Below are 22,029 nucleotides of genomic sequence, written 5' to 3'. Positions count from 1 at the left end.
TAAATCTTTACTGCTGCAACTGAAAGGGCAACAGGGAAAGCTCCATACCAAAACACGAAGAGATTGATTCCTTAAACCCAAGATGATAAAATATGTTTTTTGTTTAAAAAAAAAAGTCAGGATAGTTGCCTAAACCTGCCAGCAAATCAGAACTGTATGTTTATTCAGCTCTCATGCGTGGTATTGTTTCAATGTTCATTAACCACCTCTCAGCTACCTGCAATCTTTAAAATAATTTACAAAACCTTATCCTCACCAGACTCCCACTGAAGTAAACATTGTCATTCATAAGAAATATCATGGCCTTTAAAACTTCTACTATGATGAACATGACCCACAGCACATAATTACATTGCTCTCTTAAGCCATTAACAAACAAACCAGAACAGCTAAGTGCTGCATGAAAAAGTTTTGCAGAGATCTAAGTTTCAACCTGAAAGCAAATATTTATTAATGAGTAGAAAACACTGAAAATGGATGTTTATAGCAAATGTTTCCAGACTCATTAATTATTGCAATGCAAACATTACCCAGAAGTCAGGCAAAAACAGGGAGGAAACATTCAGGTAAAGGAAAAGCCTCACAAAGGCCTGGTTTCAATATGCATTATCTCCCTTAAGCAAGTACAACTGCCAGACAGCTATAGATCTGCACTAGGGATGAAGTAACATTCATCCCTGGTGTGAAAGTCTGATGATAGTCTTCCACACTACTACTTACACCCTGCAGTTAGCCAGGGGAGTGTTTGCAGATCCAGTGGACACAGTATCCTGCGCAATCAATGTGGAGGGGCTGGAGCTACTATTTCAGCCCACAATCCAGAGTAGCAGCAGCCCCTGACCCTGGATTGAAGGAATTAATGTAACCTCTGCACTTATCTGAATAGAAACTGAATACTTAGGTTTTATGAAGTTGGGGTGAATTTCACCCCTACATTCTCAATATAGACTATTCTACGTCTACAGAATTCTCTAATAGAATATTAAGAAAATAAGAACATAAGAATGGCCATACTGGGTCAGACCAAAGGTCCATCTAGCCCAGTATCCTGTCTTCTGACAGTGGCCAATGCCAGATGCCCCAGAGGGAATGAACAGAACAGGTAAATCATCAAGTGATCCATCCAGTCACCCATTCCTAACTTCTGGCAAACTGAGGCTAGGGACACCATCCCTATCCATCCTGACTAATAGCCACTGATGAACCTATCCTCCATGAATCTATCTAGCTCTTTTTTGAACCCTGCTATAGTCTTGGCCTTCACAACATCCTCTGGCAAGGAGTTCCACAGGTTGACAGTGCGTTGCATGAAAAAATATTTCCTTTTGTTTGTTTTAAACCTGCTGCCTATTAATTTAATTTGGTAACCCCTAGTTCTTGTGTCATGAGAAGAACTAAATAACACTTCCTTATTTACTTTCTCCACACCAGTCATGATTTTATAGACCTCTATTATATCCCCCCTTAGTCATCTCTCTTCCAAGCTGAAGAGTCCCAGTCTTTCTAATGTCTCTTCATACAGAAGCCGTTCCATATCCCTAATAATTTTTGTTGTCCTTTTCTGAACCTTTTCCCATTCCAATATATCTTTTTTGAAATGGGGGAGACCACATCCGCACACAGTATTCAAGATGGAGGTGTACCATGGATTTCTTCAGAGGCAATATGATATTTTCTGTTTTATTATGCAGCCCTTTCCTAATGGTTCCCAACATTCTGTTCACTTTTTTGACTGCCGCTGCACATTGAGTGGACGTTTTCAGAGAACTAGCCATAATGACTCCAAGTTCTCTCTCGAGTTGTAACAGCTAATTTAGATCTCATCATTTTATATGTATAGTTGGGATTATGCTTTCCAATGTGCATTTCTTTGCATTTATCAACATTGAATTTCATCTCCCATTTTGTTGCCCAGTCACCTCAAAAAGCCCCATCCATATGCCCCACTGGCTGTCATCTTTTGACTCTCTCCCCACTCAGCACCCATCTCCTCCACTATTTTCTCCTTAGTTCCCCTTCCAAAAAATAATTTCCTTCTTACTTAAATTATAAATGGTATCTGGGCTAGTGAAGGGGATTAGTAGGAGTGGGACAGGATCAGCCAACTGTTTTTGGGCAGTTAGACAGGGAGTTCTAAGGATAGTTCCAATCAAAGTGGAGGGATATTCATAAACCCTAGTTACTGAAAGACCATCTGAGCACTCTGACTGGGGACTACCTACTGTACAGTTTTTAGTAAAATGGCAGTCTCATCCGCTCACGCACAGTGGAGGAAATTGCATAAGTGAGAAAAAAGTGCAATTATGGTCAATAACTGCCCAGCATTTCTATGTATCCACTGACCAGGACAACTTACTTCTGGGGAAATTCTGCACCACTGCACACATGCAGAATTCATATCTGGCACACAATTTTTTTCTCTGCAGAAAATACATTCTACCCAAGAAGTGCTGCAGTTCCGCCTTTCACCCACCAGAGACCACTGTGGTGCCAGAACAGCCAGCAGCTGGCTGCATTCATCACAGTACCCTGACCACAGAGCCAAGTTAGGACAGACAGTGTGGGGCACACAGGGCTGCTGAAGGGTCATAGACTGGGGTTCAGAAGGGCTAGTGAGGGGGACAGACTGTATTAATATGCTTAGTAGGGAATCTATTTGCCCCCCAAAAATTTCCTGAAACTGTATTGTTACAGACATACTTGCTGACAGGTATTTTGAAATAAATTACCAAAATAATTGAAATGAGCATGATTATATTGTGCTATTTTGACAAATAAAATATGCAGAATTTTACATAAGAACGGCCATACTGGGTCAGATCAATGGTCCATGTATCATGTACCTAGTATCCGGTCTTCTGACAGTGGCCAATGCCAGGTGTTTCAGAGGGAATGTACAGAAGGGGTAGTCATCAAGTGATCCATCCTCTGTCGCCCCTTCCCAGCCTCTGACAACACAGGCTAGGGATGCTTCAGAGCATGGTTTTACATCCGTGCCCATCCTGGCTAATAGCCATTGGTGGACCTCGCCTCCATTAACTTATCTAATTCTTATTTTACCAGAATTTTAAAATATTGTGTACAGAATTTTTAATGTTTTGGCGCAGAATTCCCCCAGGACTAAAAACTGCATTTCAGCATAACATACCAGATAGTAAAACTTAATGTTTAACAGGAATCTTTCATTTTTACTGACCATCATCTACACAGACAGTAGCAAGCATTTACAAAGTTAACTTGCTGAGAATTAAAGCAGAAACATTAAAAAAACCAAAGTGTATCAGACCAAATTCAAGTGCTGAAACAAAAATAGTATAGGATTACATGTAGTCAGTCTCTCACTCTAAGTCATACTGTTAACACTATGATGTGACAACTATAGAAGTAAAGCAACCTTAGCGTCCGTGCCAAAGACAAGCAACAGAAGGCTTTGGGAGATGGATCAGGTTGATCAAAGTAAATATGATAAATTAAGGGGAAGCATCCCTAATGCAGCATGAGTATTTTAGGTTTTCAGATTTGTGTTTTAATGTTTAACCACACATATTACAAATTACTACTTATTTCTACCAAAGAAACAGTGGATTTTTCTCCCCTCCCCCTTTTTTTGGCTGAATATAGTAACTTTAGTCAAATTTCAATTAAAAAGGAACTTATTGTGATGTTATAGGATTAACGTATGACCATGTACATCATTGTTGCTACCACTGCTATACAACTGCAAAAATCTTGTACAAATTATCTCATGTAAGGTGTCAATGGAAAAGTTATGATTTTCTGAATATGATTATCCTGTTTGTATGCGTATATCATTTTTGTATCTGAAGTTATGAATATTGACTACATACCTGTATTTCAAATGTGTTTGCTCCTGGCGTAACACCCACAAGATAGTTTGCATCTAGTTTAGCCTGCACATTGTGAATGGACCATTCAAGTTGATGGCCCATTAACAAACACAAATGGCCAAGGAAGAAGATTATCCCTGCAAGGTGGGCCATCCTGTGGATGCCTTAGCCAAAATATGGGTAATGGCTCTGGCTATGATTCATCAAAGCATTCAAGGGCATGTGACTGGCTCATATGACCCTGGACTCCATGATACACCTGTAGTTTTCCACAAACTAAAGACTGAGAGCATCCCCTCCACATGGAAGAAAGTATAAAAGACCCTGGAAGCATCTCCATTTTGCTTCTTTCCTGATCTGATCTCTGGACTTACCCTAACAGGAGCATTACAACCAATAGACTCAGGACCTTCCAATCTTTTGGAAGTTACCAGAGACATTACAAGCCAGCAGTTTATTCCATCTAGGGTTGCTAGGTGTCCTGTTTTCGACCGGAACACCTGGCTGAAAAGGGACCCTGGTGGCTCCGGTCAGCACTGCTGACCGGGCTGTTAAAAGTCTGGTTGGCAGCGCAGCAGGGTTGGCAGGCTCCCTGCCTGGCTCCACGCAGCTCCCAGGAAGTAGCCGGCATGTCTGGCTCCTAGGTGGAGGAGTGTCCAGGGAGGATCTGCAGAGCACCCTGTACACGTCTCCACCTAGGAGCCAGAGGGACATGTCCCCACTTCCTGAGAGCTGCCTGAGCTCAGCACTGCCCAGAGCCTGTACCCCAAACCCCCTCCCACAGCCCAACCTCCTGCCCCAGCTCGGAACCCCCTCCTGCACCCCAAAACTCTCATCCCCAGTCCCACCCCAGAGCCTGCACCCCCTCCTGCACCCCTACCCCAGCTCAGTGAAAATGAGCGAGTAAGGGTGGAGGAGAGCAAGCAATGGAGGGAGGGGGGATTGAGTGAGCGGGGGCAGTGCAAGGGTGTTCGGTTTTCTGCACTTAGAAAGTTGGCAACCCTAATTCCATCACTGCTACAAACCTGTTCCAAGAACTTTGCAATGACTGTACGTATTTGATTCCTTTGACCATTTTAATTCTCTTCTCTTTCTTTTCTCTTATAAATAAACCTTTAGATATTAGATAATAAAAGGACTGGCAATAGCATGATTATTGGGTAAGATCTGAGTTATATATTGGCCTGGCTACATGGTTCATCTCTTAGGATTAGAAGAACCCTTTGATGAAATTGGTTTTAAATAGCCACTCACAGAATCATAGAATATCAGGGTTGGAAGGGACCTCAGGAGGTCATCTAGTCCAACCCCCTGCTCAAAGCAGGACCAATCCCCAACTAAATCATCCCAGCCAGGGCTTTGTCAAGCCTGACCTTAAAAATATCTAAGGAAAGAGATTCCACCACCTCCCTAGGTAACGCATTCCAGTGTTTCACCACCCACATAGTGACAAAGTTTTTCCTAATATCCAACCTAAACCTCCTCCACTGCAACTTGAGACCATTACTCCTTGTTCTGTCATCTGCTACCACTGAGAACAGTCTAGAGCCATCCTCTTTCGAACCCCCTTTCAGATAGTTGAAAGCAGCTATCAAATCCCCCCTCATTCTTCTCTTCCGCAGACTAAACAATCCCAGTTCCCTCAGCCTCTCCTCATAAGTCATGTGTTCCAGTCCCCTCATCATTTTTATTGATCATTTTTGTTGCCCTCCGCTTGACTCTTTCCAATTTATCCACATCCTTCTTGTAGTGTGGGGCCCAAAACTGGACACAGTACTCCAAATGAGGCCTCACCAATGTCAAATAGAGGGGAACGATCACGTCCCTCGATCTGCTGGCAATGCCCCTACCTATACATCCCAAAATGCCATTGGCGTTCTTGGCAACAAGGGCACACTGTTGACTCATATTCAGCTTCACATCCACTGTAATCCCTAGGTCCTTTTCTGCAGAACTGCTGCCTAGCCATTCGGTCCCTAGTCTGTAGTTGTGCATGGAATTCTTCTGTCCTAAGTGCAGGACTCTGCACTTGTCCTTGTTGAACCTCATCAGATTTCTTTTGGCCCAATCCTCTAATTTGTCTAGGGCCCTCTGTATCCTATCCCTACCCTCCAGCACATCTACCTCTCCTCCCAGTTTAGTGTCATCTGCAAATTTGCTGAGGGTGCAATCCACACCATCCTCCAGATCATTTATGAAGATACTGAACAAAACCGGCCCGAGGACCGACCCTTGGGGCACTCCACTTGATACCGGCTGCCAACTAGACATGGAGCCATTGATCACTACCCGTTGAGCCCGACAATCTAGCCAACTTTCTATCCACCTTATAGTCCATTCATTCAGCCCATACTTCTTTAACTTGCTGGCAAGAATACTGTGGGAGACCGTGTCAAAAGCTTTGCTAAAGTCAAGGAACAACACGTCCACTGCTTTCCCCTCATCCACAGAGCCAGTTATCTCGTCATAGAAGGCAATTAGATTAATCAGGCATGACTTGCCCTTGGTGAATCCATGCTGACTGTTCCTGATCACTTTCCTGTCATGTAAGTGTTTCAGGATTGATTCTTTGAGGACCTGCTCCATGATTTTTCCGGGGACTGAGGTGAGGCTGACTGGCCTGTAGTTCCCAGGATCCTCCTTCTTCCCTTTTTTAAAGATGGGCACTACATTAGCCTTTTCCCAGTCGTCCGGGACTTCCCCCGATCGCCATGAGTTTTCAAAGATAATGGCCAATGGCTCTGCAATCACATCCGCCAACTCTTTTAGCACTCTCGGATGCAGCACATCCAGCCCCATGGACTTGTGCTCGTCCAGCTTTTCTAAATAAAGTCCCATATTATGCAAGTGATTCCCATATTATGGGAATAAAGTTCCATAGTATGCAAGTGGGACTCATCATTAAGTCTAGTGTCTGGGTGGTGAAACAAGGGCTGGGAAACTGTATTTCTGACTTCTTGCTAACCAGTGTGGTGAGACAGAAGTTTAGTTACTGGAGTGGTACATCGTATGGAAGAATAACAATCAGTTGGCCCTTATTTCTCAGCAGTTTGTCCTGAATCTGGCATGCTCAGCTGTAACCCATTGAGGCACGGTGACACTTGTTAAACTCAAGTTTCCTCTATTAAGTACAATTTAGATTTGAATGTTAAAATTTTGGGTTTGAATCATGTACGTCTTCAGATATTTATGCCATTTACACTTTGCATATAGCTCCATTTTGACAGTAACAAGACCAGTCAGTTTCAGTTATTGCTTAAAGGGGCCCCTAGTGTCTGAAAGTGGTTTACTTATTACCCAACAAAAATTACTAAAACTGAAAGAAAAAAAATATATAATTTTCAGCTTGTCTACTTTGTTGAATTCCATTAATAAATTATAGCCCTAACTGGGAAGCTTGCCACTCTAAGGGGACTGGAGGAGGTTTATGAAACCAAGGACCCTGTTTGTATAGTTTCCATAACAAAATTTAAAAGATATCAGATTTAAAATGTATTATATAATTTGAGTCATACCACAGTCCTGTCTGTACTGCAAAATGCAACACTGTTGTTTCCCCAACAGTTAAAACAGTTTCATTTTGTAGAGCAAATGAGATCCAACAATCCTTTAACTATGTCTTGAAACATGCTAAAAACATTAACATAAAATTTCATTTTTCATAATTTAAGATTTTAGTACCAGACAAGAAAACTAAACAAATGTTTTAACCTACATTTTTCCCTTTGATTTATTAGCGAAAGCAAAAGAGTGAAAATAGATACCTTCACATGAGGGAGGGCGGGAACAGGAAGGAATTTCAAACTTCTAATTTTCAAATAAAACAGACCAGTTGTTCAAGTTGTCTAAGATTTTGATTAGCAAGTTAACTGCCAGTTTACGCTTGTGACCACCTGTGACACTGCTAACACATGGAATTAGAGCCATCTCTACTGGTACCTTTTTTAAAACTTTCCTCCCTCCCCTTTGTCTATTTATTCGCCTGTTTTGTATTTTCTAAATCACAGACTGTGCGCTCTCTGGGGCAGGGACTGTATCTGTGGCATGGAATATATTTGTGTTGTAAAAATTTTCATGAGGCTCTAATCCCTATTTGGAGTCCTTGGGCACCATCATCATAGAAACATTGTTTGTATTTTCTTCGTCTGTTAAAATAAAAAAAATCATTTTATTCCATTTGAAAATAAAGAATGGATGACTTAAAAATTATGTAAATGGCTTGCACAGAGGCCACAGTTTCAATAGCACCGCCCATATTACAACTACAGTACATTGAACTGGATTGGAGACTAATCCTCAGCTGTGGTTCAAACACTGTAGTAATCAGTTTTCAAAAGTTAATGTAACCTGGCAGTAACATTTACTGAAATAGCTTTCAGTATGTGCAGATGCTTTTCAGGAGAGAAATTAAATCACTTGCATAATATGGGACTAAGTACTTGTTAAACATTAGCCAGCTGCGTGTCCACAGCACATGAACTCACTTACCTCTGAATGCCTTAGAGCAGCTTGCTGCCTTCCTAAACTGTGTCAGTGAGATCTCACAGACTGGTCCTTGAGAATGTATATTTTTTCATGGTCTATGTGTATATATAAAATCTGCTCACTGTACTTTCCACTTTATGCATCCGATGAAGTGAGCTGTAGCTCAGAAAAGCTTATGCTCAAATAAATTGGTTAGTCTCTAAGGTGCAACAAGTACTCCTTTTCTTTTTGCGAATACAGACTAACACGGCTGCTACTCTGAAACCTGTCATTATGCAAGGCACTGCATTTAGCCATATGCAGTGGAAATCTATCAACTTCATGAAAAAGCTTGTACAGATACAGACAGACATCATCTTCCTTTCCAAATGCAAACAGATGGACATCATACCAAAAGGACTGAAGGTAAAAAATCCATTAGACTCTACATACCACACAGACTACGCTGACAGCTTGTGTCACACGCTCTCAAAGAAACTTCGGAACAACCTGATCAACATCCTCTAGAGCAAACAGGGAAAGATTAACTATGAACTCTCAAAACTGGATACTCTCATAAAAAAACCAACCTTCGACATAAACTTCCTCATGGCTGGACTTTACTAAAACTAGACAAGCCATTTACAACACACACTTTGCTTCTCTACAAAAGAAAAAGGACACTAAATTATCTAAACTACTACTTGCCACAAGAGGCCACAGCAATGGTTCCCTTAACCCACCCAGCAATATTGTTAATCTATCCAACTATACTCTTAACCCAGCAGAAGAATCTGTCCTATCTCGGGGCCTCTCCTTCTGCCCCTCCACCCCCACGAACATGATACAGTTCTGTGGTGACCTAGAATCCTATTTTCGACATCTCCGACTCAAGGAATATTTCCAACACACCTCTGAACAACATACTAATCCACAGAGACCTTCCTACCAACACTACAAAAAAAAGGATTCTAGGTGGACTCCTCCTGAAGGTCGAAACAGCAGACTGGACTTCTACATAGATTGCTTCCGCCGGCGTGCACAGGCTGAAATTGTGGAAAAGCAGCATCACTTGCCCCATAACCTGAGCCGTGCAGAACACAATGCCATCTACAGCCTCAGAAACAACTCTGACATCATAATCAAAAAGGCTGACAAAGGAGGTGCTGTTGTCATCATGAATAGGTCGGAATATGAACAAGAGGCTGTTCGGCAGCTCTCCAACACCACTTTCTACAGGCTATTACCCTCTGGTCCCACTGAGGGTTACCAAAAGAAACTACAGCATTTGCTCAAGAAACTCCCTGAAAAAGCATAAGGACAAATCTGCACAGACACACCCCTGGAACCCCGACCTGGGATATTCTATCTGCTACCCAAGATCCATAAACCTGGAAATTCTGGGCACCCCATCATCTCAGGCATGGGCACCCTGACAGCACCATTGTCTGGCTATGTAGACTCTCTCCTCAGGCCCTATGCTACCAACACTTCCAGCTATCTTCGAGACACCACTGACTTCCTGAGGAAACTACAATCCATCGGTGATCTTCCTGAAAACACCATCCTGGCCACTATGGTTGTAGAAGCCCTCTACACCAACATTCCACACAAAGATGTACTACAAGCCATCAGGAACAGTATCCCCGATAATGTCATGGAAAACCTGGTGGCTGAACTTTGTGACTTTGTCCTCACCCATAACTATTTCACATTTGGGGACAACGTATACCTTCAAATCAGCGGCACTGCTATGGGTACCCGCATGGCCCCACAGTATGCCAACATTTTTATGGCTGACTTAGAACAACGCTTCCTCAGCTCTCGTCCCCTAATGCTCCTACTCTACTTGCGCTACATTGATGACATCTTCATCATCTGGACCCATGGAAAAGAAGCCCTTGAGGAACTCCACCATGATTTCAACAATTTCCATCCCACCATCAACCTCAGCCTGGACCAGTCCACACAAAGAGAACCACTTCCTGGACCCTACAGTGCTAATAAGCGATAGTCACATAAACACCACCCTATACCGGAAACCTACTGACCGCTATTCCTACCTACATGCCTCCAGCTTTTACCCAGACCACACCACACGATCCATCGTCTACAGCCAAGCTCTACGATACAACCGCATTTGCTACAACCCCTCACACAGAGACAAACACCTACAAGATCTCTATCAAGCATTCTTACAACTACAATACCCACCTGCTGAAGTGAAGAAACAGATTGACAGAGCCAGAAGAGGACCCAGAAGTCACCTACTACAGGACAGGCCCAACGAAGAAAATAGCAGAACGCCACTAGCCGCCACCTTCAGCCCCCAACTAAAACCTCTCCAACGCATTATCAAGGATCTACAACCTATCCTGAAGGACGACCCATCACTCTCACAAAACTTGGGAGACAGGCCAGTCCTTGCCTACAGACAGCCCCCCAACCTGAAGCAAATACTCACTAGCAACCACACACCAAACAACAGAACCACTAACCCAGGAACCTATCCTTGCAACAAAGCCCGCTGCCAACTGTGCCCACATATCTATTCAGGGGACACCATCATAGGGCCTAATCACTATCAGAGGCTCGTTCACCTGCACATTTACCGATGTGATATATGCCATCATGTGCCGGAGATGCCCCTCTGCCATGTACATTGGGCAAACTGGACAGTCTCTACGCAAAAGAATAAATGGACACAAATCAGATGTCAAGAATTATAACATTCATAAACCAGTCAGAGAACACTTCAATCTCTCTGGTCACTCGATTTCTGATCTCAAAGTGAGTATCCTTCAACAAAAAAACTTCGAAAACAGACTCCAACGAGAGACTGCTGAATTGGAATTAATTTGCAAATTGGATACAATTAACTTAGGCTTGAATAGAGACTGGGAGTGGTTGAGTCATTATACTAAGTGAAACTATTTCCCCTTGTTTATTCCTCCTCCCTTTCCCTCACACCCGCCCCCCCTTCCTCAGACGTTTTTGTTAACTCCTGGAAATGGCCCACCTTGATTATCACTTCAAAAGGTTTTCTCTCCCCCTACCCCACTCTCCTGCTGGTAACAGCTCATCTTAAGTGATCACTCTCCTTACAATGTATATTTTTTCATGGTCTGTGTGTATATATAAAATCTGCTCGCTGTACTTTCCACTTTATGCATCCGATGAAGTGAGCCGTAGCTCACGAAAGCTTATGCTCAAATAAATTGGTTAGTCTCTAAGGTGCCACAAGTACTCCTTTTCTTCCTAGAAAGTGTAACTCCAAAAGCCACTCACAAACTTAACGCATTAACAGCCCTTTGTCTGCACTTCCTGCAGCCTCCAAAGATCCCCTCCTTAGCAAAAGTGGCAGAAAAGGGGTGTAGACAGCAAAGCAAAAACATATTAAAAATCTAGTAGAAAGAGCATGTACAAAGTCGTAGATGATTCCTTTTACTGTGTTAACTTGAAAATAAAAGAGCAAACTTTAAAGACTCCCACAGTCTTCATCTGGCCACAGGAAAGCACAGAAAGGATTAAGAGGTACATATAAGAGCATCAACAAATCATTTCAGTTCATAATTATGCTAGGAGATAGACAATTCCAAGAAGAGCTGTGTGGACAGAAGCAGAAATTAAAATCAAGTGTGAACAGCAGTTTACAGAATAAGGCGAGAAGAAACATTCTCTTTTGGCTTCTACAAAACTAATTTCAGGAAAGGGAAAAGCATTTACACATTTCTGATTTCTCATCCCTCTCCAAGGGTCACTACAAGGACAGCCAGTAAATGGAGTGCATGTGGCTCAAGGGCAGAGAGCACCTGTAATCACCTCATTATATTGTCCTTCCCACATTTTAATTACACTTTTCAGTATTTTTAAACAAAATGGAGAGCCCACATTTTCTAGATGGGTACTAGAAAAAGGATAGGAGAAGCTGAGGAAAATCAGAACCAGTTTTTCACATACAGGGACCCCAAATACTGTGTCTACATTGCAATTAGGCAACCATGGCATGATGGTGGGCCCATGCCACCTGACTCCAATTTGTGTGGGGCTCAGGTTGCTTCCTTGTTTCCTTCAGGTTGTTGTCCCACCTCGCAGGGTCCTAGAGCCTGTCCCCCATACCCAGCCAAATGTCTACATTGCAATTAAACAGCCCCGCCGCAGCCAGAGACAGCTGGCATGGGTCAGCTGCAGATGCAGTTGCAGTGTAGACATACTCAAACAAGACTTTGTCTCCATTAGAAAGTTGTACCACTTTAACTATATTGGCATACAAGTGGTACAAGCTCCTAGTGTGGACTAAAGTGTATCAGTATAAGGGCCTGGCTGCACTTGCGAGTTACAGCACAATAAAGGAGCCCCAGCCACCCTAGCTCACTACCCGTCCACACTGGCAAGGCACGTAGAACTCTCTGAGTCCACGGCTAGAGCACTCCTGGTACTCCACCTCGCTGAGTGGAATAACGTTTGCTGTGCCCCCGCTGGAGCGCTGCGGCGCCAGTGTGGACGCCCTGGTCTATTATTGCACTCTGATCGGCCTCCAGAAGTATCCCACAATGCCTGTTCTAGCCACTCTGGTCATCACTTTGAACTCTACTGCCCTGCCCTCAGGTGACCAACAGTAAGACCCTCCCTTTAAATTCTCTGGGAATTTTGAAAATCCCCTTCCTGTTTGCTCAGCCAGGCGTGGAGTGCTCTCAGTGAATCTTTCCAGGTCACGATGCCTCCATGCGCCAGGCGATCCCCAGTATGGAGCAATGGCGAAGTGCTGGACCTCATCAGTGTTTGGGTGGAGGAAGCTGTCTAGTCCCAGCTGCACTCCAGCCACAGGAATTTCAATATCTTCGGGCAGATATCAAGGGCCATGCTGGAAAGGGGTCATGACAGGGGAGCACTGCAGTGAAGGAGCTGCGGAATGCCTACCACAAAGCCAGAGAGGCAAACAGCTGCTCCGGTGCTGCCCCCGCGATCTGCTGTTTTTACAAAGAGCTGGACGCGATACTTGAGGGCAACCCCACCTCCATACTGAGTACCACCATGGACATCTCAGAGGCCAGTGCAACAAGGCAGGAGGAGCCAGCAAAGCGGAAACGAGGGTGCTCCGGCGGAGGAAGACACCCCAGAATCCATAGGTGCATGAAGCCAGGAGCTGTTCTCAAGCCAGGACGAGGGTAGCCAGTCGCGGTGGCCGGTGCTTGGGGAAGAACAAACACCAAAGGAGGTTCCTGGTAAGCGGCTTTTATTTTGGGAAGGAAGTTATTCAGTGCGGGCTCTTGGCGTGAGGAGGGTTAGGGCTACATACATGCCTAGATGCGGAATAGGGCGTTGATGTGCTCTCTCTCATCGCGGTAATCGGCCTCAGTGATCTCTTAAAACTTGGGCAATATGCTTGCGCAGGTTTTTTGGGAGAGCCACTATTGTCCTCATCCCAGTAAGGCTAACTTGTCCACGCCACTGTGCCATGAGGGGCGGGTGGACCATTGTTGCATACAGGCAAGCTGCACGTGAGCCAAGGTGGAAGCCGCATTGCAGTAGAAGACCCTCCCTTGCTTCCCAGGTCACCCTCTGCAACGAGATATCTTCCAGGTCAAAATCCTGTGGAAAATGTGGGTACAATGTTCACCATAGCGGTCCCCTGCTGCTGTTGACTCTTCCCAAGGCACAGAAACCCAGAGGACAGTACAGCCGTGAAACCATCAGTCACGCTTCACCCTGTGCTTACTCACCATTTTGGGGCTCCCATGGGTTGTGTGCGCTCGCTTTGGGACAGGCAAATTATGCTATTGTGTAGACTGTGCTTTCCCTAGAGTATGGGGCAATCATTGCTCTGTCTGGTGTGAACAATGCTGCCTCTGTTAAGTGTTGCATTTTGCCTTTACAGTTGCAACCTTGAGATCTCAGCCGTCCATATTATCAACAGCCAAGAGGCTGCAAAGAATCAGAAAGAGGCCATGTAGAAGCAAAGAGGACATGCTGCATGAAGTCATGCAGCATTCAACTAATGAAAATAAAAAAGTGCAGGAGTGGCGGGAGAGTGAAAGGAGGGTCCGCCAGCAGAATACGGATCGCCGGCACCAAAGCACAGAGTGGCTGATAAGCATCATGGAGCGCCAAGTGGACTCGATCCAGGCGCTCGTAGCCATGCAGGCGGAGCACTACTGCACCCCCCTGCCCCGCCAGCTCTTGTCCCAAAACTGTTTCCCTTGTGCCACCATGTTACCTCCAAACCACTTTCCCCAACATCCAGGTTCTTACTGCCACCCGCTGCCTCCAACACTTGTAGCTTCACCACCCAGCCCCAAAAACTATGACCCTTACCCACTGCACTCAACCCCCATCACCATGCAGTATAGCCATCCTGAAGTGCAGCACGCATTGCACAGCACTCCAGACGGGACATATACAAATCTGTGATTGTACCGTTCCCCACCCCACCCCCTTGCCCTTTGTGTTTCCCAAGCAGTTGTGTTGTGTTTCTTTTCAATAAATTGATTTTTTGGCTTTGAAAACATTCTTTTTTATTGCATAACATAAAAGAAACCTTAGCCCAGGAAAGCAACAGGCACTGCAAGTCAGTGTATCATACGTAGCAAACAGATTCCTACCGCACTTCACTCCCGTGCAGGGCACCCCACCAGACATTACTGTTGGCTTTCAGCCTCAAATTGCTCCCTCAAGGCATCCCTAATCCTTGCAGCCCCACGCTGGGCCCCTTGAATAGCCCTGCTCTCTGGCTGTTCAAATTCAGCCTCCAGGTGTTGAACCTCCAAGTTCCATGCCTGAGTGAATCTTTCACCCTTCCCCTCACAAATGTTATGGAGGGTACAGCACGCGGATATAACCACGGGGATGCTGTTATTGGCCAGGTCCAGCTTCCCATACAGAGCGCACCAGCGACCCTTTAAACGGCCAAAAGCATACTCCACAGTCATTCTGCACCTGCTCAGCCTGTCGTTGAACCGCTCCTTGCTGCTGTCAGGGCTCCCTATGTAGGATTTCATGAGCCACGGCATCAAAGGTTAAGCGGGGTCTCCAAGGATCACAACGGGCATTTCAACTTCCCCTACGGTGATCTTCTGGTCTGGGAAAAAAGTCCTGGCTTGCAGCTTCCTGAACAGGCCAGTGTTCCGAAAGATGCGTGTGTCATGCACCTTTCTGGGCCAGCCTGCGTTAATGTCAATGAAACGCCCACGGTGATCCACAAGCGCCTGGAGAACCATAGAGAAATAGCCCTTCCGATTAACGTACTTGGAAGCTAGGTGGGCTGATTCCAGAATTGGAATATGTGTGCCATCTATCGCCCCTCCACAGTTAGGGAAACCCATTTGTGCAAAGCCAGCCACAATGTCATGCATGTTACCTGGAGTCACGTTTCTTCTGAGCAGGATGCGATTAATGGCCCTGCAAACTTGCATCAACACTATTCCAACAGTCGACTTCCCACTCCAAACTGGTTAGCGACCATTCAGTAGCTGTCTGGAATTGCCTGCTTCCAGATTGCAATAGCCACCCGCTTCTCCACCGTCAGGGCAGTTCTCAATCTCGTGTCCTTGCGCCACAGGGTGGGGGTGAGCTCCTCAGACAGTACCACGAAAGTGGCTTTTCTCATCTGAAAGTTCTGCAGCCACTGCTCGTCATCCCAGACTTGCATGACGATGTGATCCCACCACTCAGTGCTCGTTTCCCGCGCCCAAAAGCGCCGTTCCATGGTGGTGAGCATGTCCGTGAATGCTACAAGCAAACTCATGTCGTTTGCATTACTCGAGTCAATATCATCGTCGGAGTCCTCACTGTCACTTTGGATCTTAAGGAATATCTCGACTGCCAAATGTGATGCGTTGGTGAGACTCGTCAGCATATTCCTCAGCAGTTCAGGCTCCACTGCCGCCAACCGAAAGGGAAGACAGAGTGCGCAGTACAAAAACCGTTGAAAGATGGCACCAAATGTGGATGGAAGCAAAGGAAATGCTGGGATGCAAACCAATGCATCACCGGGCATTGGGACAGGACCTAGAATGCCCTGCACCCCCCCCCCACCCTCTTCCCACAAGCCACAGCACCAGAATGGGAAGAGGCTCTCTGTGGGATAGCTTCCCCCAATGCACCTCTCCCAATGCCGCTGCAAATGTGGCCATGGCAGTGCGCTTGCAGCTGTCAGTGTGGACAGACTGCAGCGCTTTCCCTACTGTGCTGTACGAAGTTTAACTCACAGCGCTCTACATCTGCAAGTGTAGCCATGCCCTAAAGGTGCTATGGGAAGGGAAATAAACTATACCAATGCAACTGCATCCACAGCAGGGGTGTAACTGGTATAATTAGGCTTGGAAGGATTACATTTTTATTGGTAAATATCAATAAATGTGGATTTCACTGTATGCATGCAAGCCAAAGGAAACAATTTCCATCAATAATCATTTTACAAATAGGCAACATAAGAAAAATGCTGCTTTAGATATTGATTTAAGGATATTTACTTATGTATTTTCACATGTGATGTTATCACAGAATATCAGGGTTGGAAGGGACCTCAGGAGGTCATCTAGTCCAACCCCCTACTCAAAGCAGGACCAATCCCCAATTTTTGCCCCAGATTTTTGGCACAGATTGAACTCACAACCCTGGGTTTAGCAGGCCGATGCTCAAACCACTGAGCTATCCCTCCCCCCCAAATGTTGACAAATTGTGATTTAACAGTTATAGAGCTTTCACTTTTGGAAATCAACACGTAGGTCAATCAATAATTACTGTCTGCTCCTTTTTAAATGTTTATAAAAAGCTTAAAAATAAACATCCCTTAAAATTATTTTGAAAATTAATTATGGACTCCAGCCTGAGCCCATGCGCAACTCTAGCCGCCTGGGGAGCCCAGGGCCGCCCTCCCAGGCTGTGCGGGGCTGCACTCTGGCCTGCACGGCTCAGGGCAGGCGGGCCAGGGAGCCTCTGCCCCGCGGAGGGCAGGCAGGAGGCGGGCGGGACCGAGCTGCCCGCCCCGCCTCGCCTCCGGGTGGAAAGGGAAAGGGGCCCGGGCTGGCGACCCTACAACGTCCCAGGCCCCGCCGGGCTGGCCTGGCGCCAAACCCCTCGCGTTTCAAGGGGGCTCCCCGGGGCGGCCTGGGCCACGGGGGTTACACGCCGGGGACTGCCCACGCCGGGGAGCCGCTGTGGCGTCCCTGCCCGGGGAACGCAAAGCCCCGAAGCGCTGCCGGGGAGGGAGGCGCCGGGCCGGTGGCGCCCCCGCGCCCCCACTCACCTGAGCCGTCAACTCGCCGCCACCGCGCCCGCAAAATGGAGCCTGTAGGGCTGGGCCGCCTCCGCCCCTTCCCCGGGACCCGCCCCGAGGGCAGCGCAAGCTCCTGGCCGCGCCGCTGGAGGAGGAGGAGGAGGAGGAGGCGGAGGCGGAGGCGGAGGCGGGCCGTTCTCTGCGGGGAATGCGGTCAGCCCTGCCCCGGCGGCGGTCTGGTTCTGGCTGTTGACATGGGTAGAGCCGCGAAACAGGGTGAGGGGGTTTAATGGAGTTCGTCCCGCCGCGTCCCCAGGTCCCTCGGGCCGGGCCGCTGCGGCCCCAGAGCCCCCCCTCCATGGCAGCATGGGGTCGTGCCCGGGGTGCTAGTGCAGCTGGTACCCCGCAGGAGAGGCCTCCCAGCTCTGGCTAATCCCTTCCAGGGCAGGTAGGGAGCTTGTCAACGAGAGAAAGAAGAGGTGGGCACCTCTACCCGCCTTTGTCCTTTGGGGCATGGGAGTACTCTGGGCTTGGCACGGCCATGTGTATGGGGGCTGAAGCATGTGACATCCTTCCCCTAGGAAATACAGACCGAGAGAACCGCCCCCAAAGCAGCGCCGGTGTGAGCCGGATACACGCTAGTTAGCGCACAGGGAACAGGGAGCGCGGCATTAGCTTGGAGTCTCAGCTGCAGAGGCGCTTCTGAGGGGATTAGTTAGCTGAGCTGACTAGGTTTCTTTAAAAGGAGTACTTGGGGCACCTTAGAGACTAACAAATTTATTTGAGGTTTCATTAGCAGCTCAACGAGCAGAGTATGCCCCAGCTCACAGGGGGGAGAACTAGGACTGCCTACGGAAAAGAAAGGCGGAGTCTCCTCTTACAAGAATGTGGATTGAAGTTTATTCCAAAGCGTAGGGCACCGAGCAACCCTGCTTTAAAGGGTGATCATGTCCGAACAAGTAGTGTAGCTGAACCAACCCAGCTTGTGACATTTAGTTACATCAGCCTAAATCAAGGGAAAGTCTATTGAAGTTACTAAGGGAGTTACTCCAACTTTATATCCGTATAGCTAAATCAAAATCTTGCCCTGGTCTACACTAGGACTTTAGGTCGAATTTAGCAGCATTAAATCGATGTAAACCTGCACCCGTCCACACGATGAAGCCCTTTATTTCGACTCAAAGGGCTCTTAAAATCGATTTCCATACTCCACCCCTGACAAGTGGATTAGCGCTTAAATCGCCCTTGCCGGGTCGAATTTGGGGTACTGTGGACACAATTCGATGATATTGGCCTCCGGGAGCTATCCCAGAGTGCTCCATTGTGACCGCTCTGGACAGCACTCTCAACTCAGATGCACTGGCCAGGTAGACAGGAAAACAACTGCGAACTTTTGAATCTCATTTCCTGTTTGGGCAGCGTGGCAAGCTGCAGGTGACCATGCAGAGCTCATCAGCACAGGTGACTATGATGGAGTCCCAGAATCACAAAAGAGCTCCAGCATGGACTGAACAGGAGGTACGGGATCTGATTGCTGTATGGGGAGAGGAATCCATGCTATCAGAACTCCGTTCCAGTTTTCAAAATGCCAAAACCTTTGTCAAAATCTCCCAGGGCATGAAGGACAGAGGCCATGACAGGGATCCGAAACAGTGCCGCGTGAAATTTAAGGAGCTGAGGCAAGCCTGCCAGAAAACCAGAGGGGCAAACAGCCACTCCGGGTCAGAGCCCCAAACATGCTGCTTCTATGATGAGCTGCATGCCATTTTAGGGGGTTCAGCCACCACCCAGCCGTGTTGTTTGACTCCTTCAATGGAGATGCAGGCAACACGGAAGCAGGTTTTGGGGACGAAGAAGATGATGATGATGATGATGAGGTTGTAGATAGCTCACAGCAAGCAAGCGGAGAAACCGGTTTTCCCGACAGCCAGGAACTGTTTCTCACCCTGGACCTGGAGCCAGTACCTCCCGAATCCACCCAAGGCTGCCTCCTGGACCCGGCAGACGGAGAAGAGACCTCCGGTGAGTGTACCTTTTAAAATACTATACATGGTTTAAAAGCAAGCATGTGAAAGGATTAATTTGCCCTGGCATTCACAGCTCTCCTGGATGTACTCCCAAAGCCTTTGCAAAAGGTTTCTGGGGAGGGCAGCCTTATTGCGTCCTTCATGGTAGGACACTTTACCACTCCAGGCCAGTAACACATACTCGGGAATCATTGTACAACAAAGCATTGCAGTGTATGTTTGCTGGTGTTCAAACAACATCCGTTCTTTATCTCTCTGTGTTATCCTCAGGAGAGTGAGATATCATTCTTGGTCTCCTGGTTGAAATAGGGTGCTTTTCTTCAGGGGACATCAGAGGAGCCCATTCTGCTGAGCTGTTTGCCTGCGGCTGAAAAGAAATGTTCCCCGCTGTTAGCCATGGGGAGTGGGGAGGGTTGAGGGGGGTAGCCACGCGGTGGGGGGAGGCAAAATGCGACCTTGTAACGAAAGCACATGTGCTATGTATATAATGTTAACAGCAAGGTTTACCCTGAAAGAGTGTAGCCACTGTTTTATAAAATGTGTCTTTTTAAATACCGCTGTCCCTTTTTTTTTCTCTACCAGCTGCATGTGTTTCAATGATCACAGGATCTTCTCCTTCCCAGAGGCTAGTGAAGATTAGAAAGAAAAAAAACGCACTCGTGATGAAATGTTCTCTGAGCTCATGCAGTCCTCCCACACTGACAGAGCACAGACGAATGCGTGGAGGCAAATAATGTCAGAGTGCAGGAAAGCACAAAATGACCGGGAGGAGAGGTGGCGGGCTGAAGAGAGTAAGTGGCGGGCTGAAGACAGGGCTGAAGCTCAAATGTGGTGGCAGCGTGATGAGAGGAGGCAGGATTCAATGCTGAGGCTGCTGGAGGACCAAACCAGTATGCTCCAGTGTATGGTTGAGCTGCAGCAAAGGCAGCTGGAGCACAGACTGCCACTACCGCCCCTGTGTAACCAACCGCCCTCCTCCCCAAGTTCCATAGCCTCCACACCCAGACGCCCAAGAACGCGGTGGGGGGGCCACCGGCCAACCAGCCACTCCGCCACAGAGGATTGCCCAAAAAAAAGAAGGCTGGCAATCAATAAATTTTAAAGTTGTAAACTTTTAAAGTGCTGTGTGGCATTTTCCTTCCTTCCTCCACCACCCCTCCTGGGCTACCTTGGTAGTCGTCCCCCTGTTTGTGTGATGAATGAATAAAGAATGCATGAATGTGAAGCAACAATGACTTTATTGCCTCTGCAAGCAATGATTAAAGGGAGGAGGGGAGGGTGGTTAGCTTGCGGGGAAGTAGAGTGAACCAAGGGGCGGGAGGTTTCATCAAGGAGAAACAAAAAGAACTTTCACACCATAATCTGGCCAGTCATGAAACTGGTTTTCAAAGCTTCTCTGATGCCTACCGCGCCCTCCTGTGCTCTTCTAACCGCCCTGGTGTCCGGCTGTGCGTAACCAGCAGCCAGGCGATTTGCCTCAACCTCCCACCCCGCCATAAACATCTCCCCCTTACTCTCACAGATATTGTGGAGCACACAGCAAGCAGTAATAACAATGGGAATATTGGTTTCGCTGAGGTCTAAGCGAGTCAGTAAACTGCGCCAGCGCGCCTTTAAACGTCCAAATGCACATTCTACCACCATTCTGCACTTGCTCAGCCTGTAGTTGAACAGCTCCTGATTACTCTCCAGGCTGCCTGTGTACGGCTTCGTGAGCCATGGCATTAAGGGGTAGGCTGGGTCCCCAAGGATAACTATAGGCATTTCAACATCCCCAACAGTTATTTTCTGGTCTGGGAATAAAGTCCCTTCCTGCAGCTTTTGAAACAGACCAGAGTTCCTGAAGATGCCAGCGTCATGTACCTTTCCCAGCCATCCCACTTTGATGTTGGTGAAACGTCCGTTGTGATCCACCAGAGCTTGCAGCACTATTGAAAAGTACCCCTTGCGGTTTATGTACTCGGAGGCTTGGTGCTCCGGTGCCAAGATAGGGATATGGGTTCCGTCTATGGCCCCACCACAGTTAGGGAATCCCATTGCAGCAAAGCCATCCACTATGACCTGCACATTTCCCAGGGTCACTACCCTTGATATCAGCAGATCTTTGATTGCGTGTGCTACTTGCATCACAGAAGCCCCAACAGTAGATTTGCCCACTCCAAATTGATTCCCAACTGACCAGTTGCTGTCTGGCGTTGCAAGCTTCCACAGGGCTATCGCCACTCGCTTCTCAACTGTGAGGGCTGCTCTCATCTTGGTATTCATGCGCTTCAGGGCAAGAGAAAGCAAGTCACAATGTTCCATGAAAGTGCCCTTACGCATGCAAAAGTTTCGCAGCCACTGGGAATCGTCCCAGACCTGCAACACTATGTGGTCCCACCAGTCTGTGCTTGTTTCCCGAGCTCAGAATCAGCGTTCCACAGCATGAACCTGCCCCATTAGCACCATGATGCATGCATTGGCAGGGCCCATG

At 47.0% G+C, this 22,029-nt stretch overlaps 1 protein-coding gene and 1 long non-coding RNA gene across 2 annotated transcripts in view; one reads left to right on the top strand and one right to left on the bottom strand.

Annotated features, from left to right (window-relative positions):
* Positions 1-17,668, bottom strand: part of ANXA7 (annexin A7) — a 54,948-nt gene extending 37,280 nt beyond the window's left edge. The window contains exon 1 of the mRNA XM_073352833.1: positions 17,560-17,668. The gene's annotated coding sequence lies outside the window, so the exon portion shown is untranslated. The remainder of the gene's footprint in view (positions 1-17,559) is intronic.
* Positions 17,669-17,694: 26 nt separating this feature from the next.
* LOC140914599 (uncharacterized) lies at positions 17,695-20,745 on the top strand. The gene is made up of 3 exons (XR_012159918.1): positions 17,695-17,805; positions 18,949-19,551; positions 20,139-20,745. It is a non-coding gene; the product is annotated as an uncharacterized LOC140914599 (long non-coding RNA).
* The last annotated feature ends 1,284 nt before the right edge of the window (positions 20,746-22,029 follow it).

This window comes from Lepidochelys kempii, chromosome 7 (assembly GCF_965140285.1).
Source record: "Lepidochelys kempii isolate rLepKem1 chromosome 7, rLepKem1.hap1, whole genome shotgun sequence".
In the NCBI taxonomy this organism is placed as follows: domain Eukaryota; kingdom Metazoa; phylum Chordata; order Testudines; family Cheloniidae; genus Lepidochelys; species Lepidochelys kempii.
This window is presented reverse-complemented; position numbering and strand designations above follow the sequence as displayed.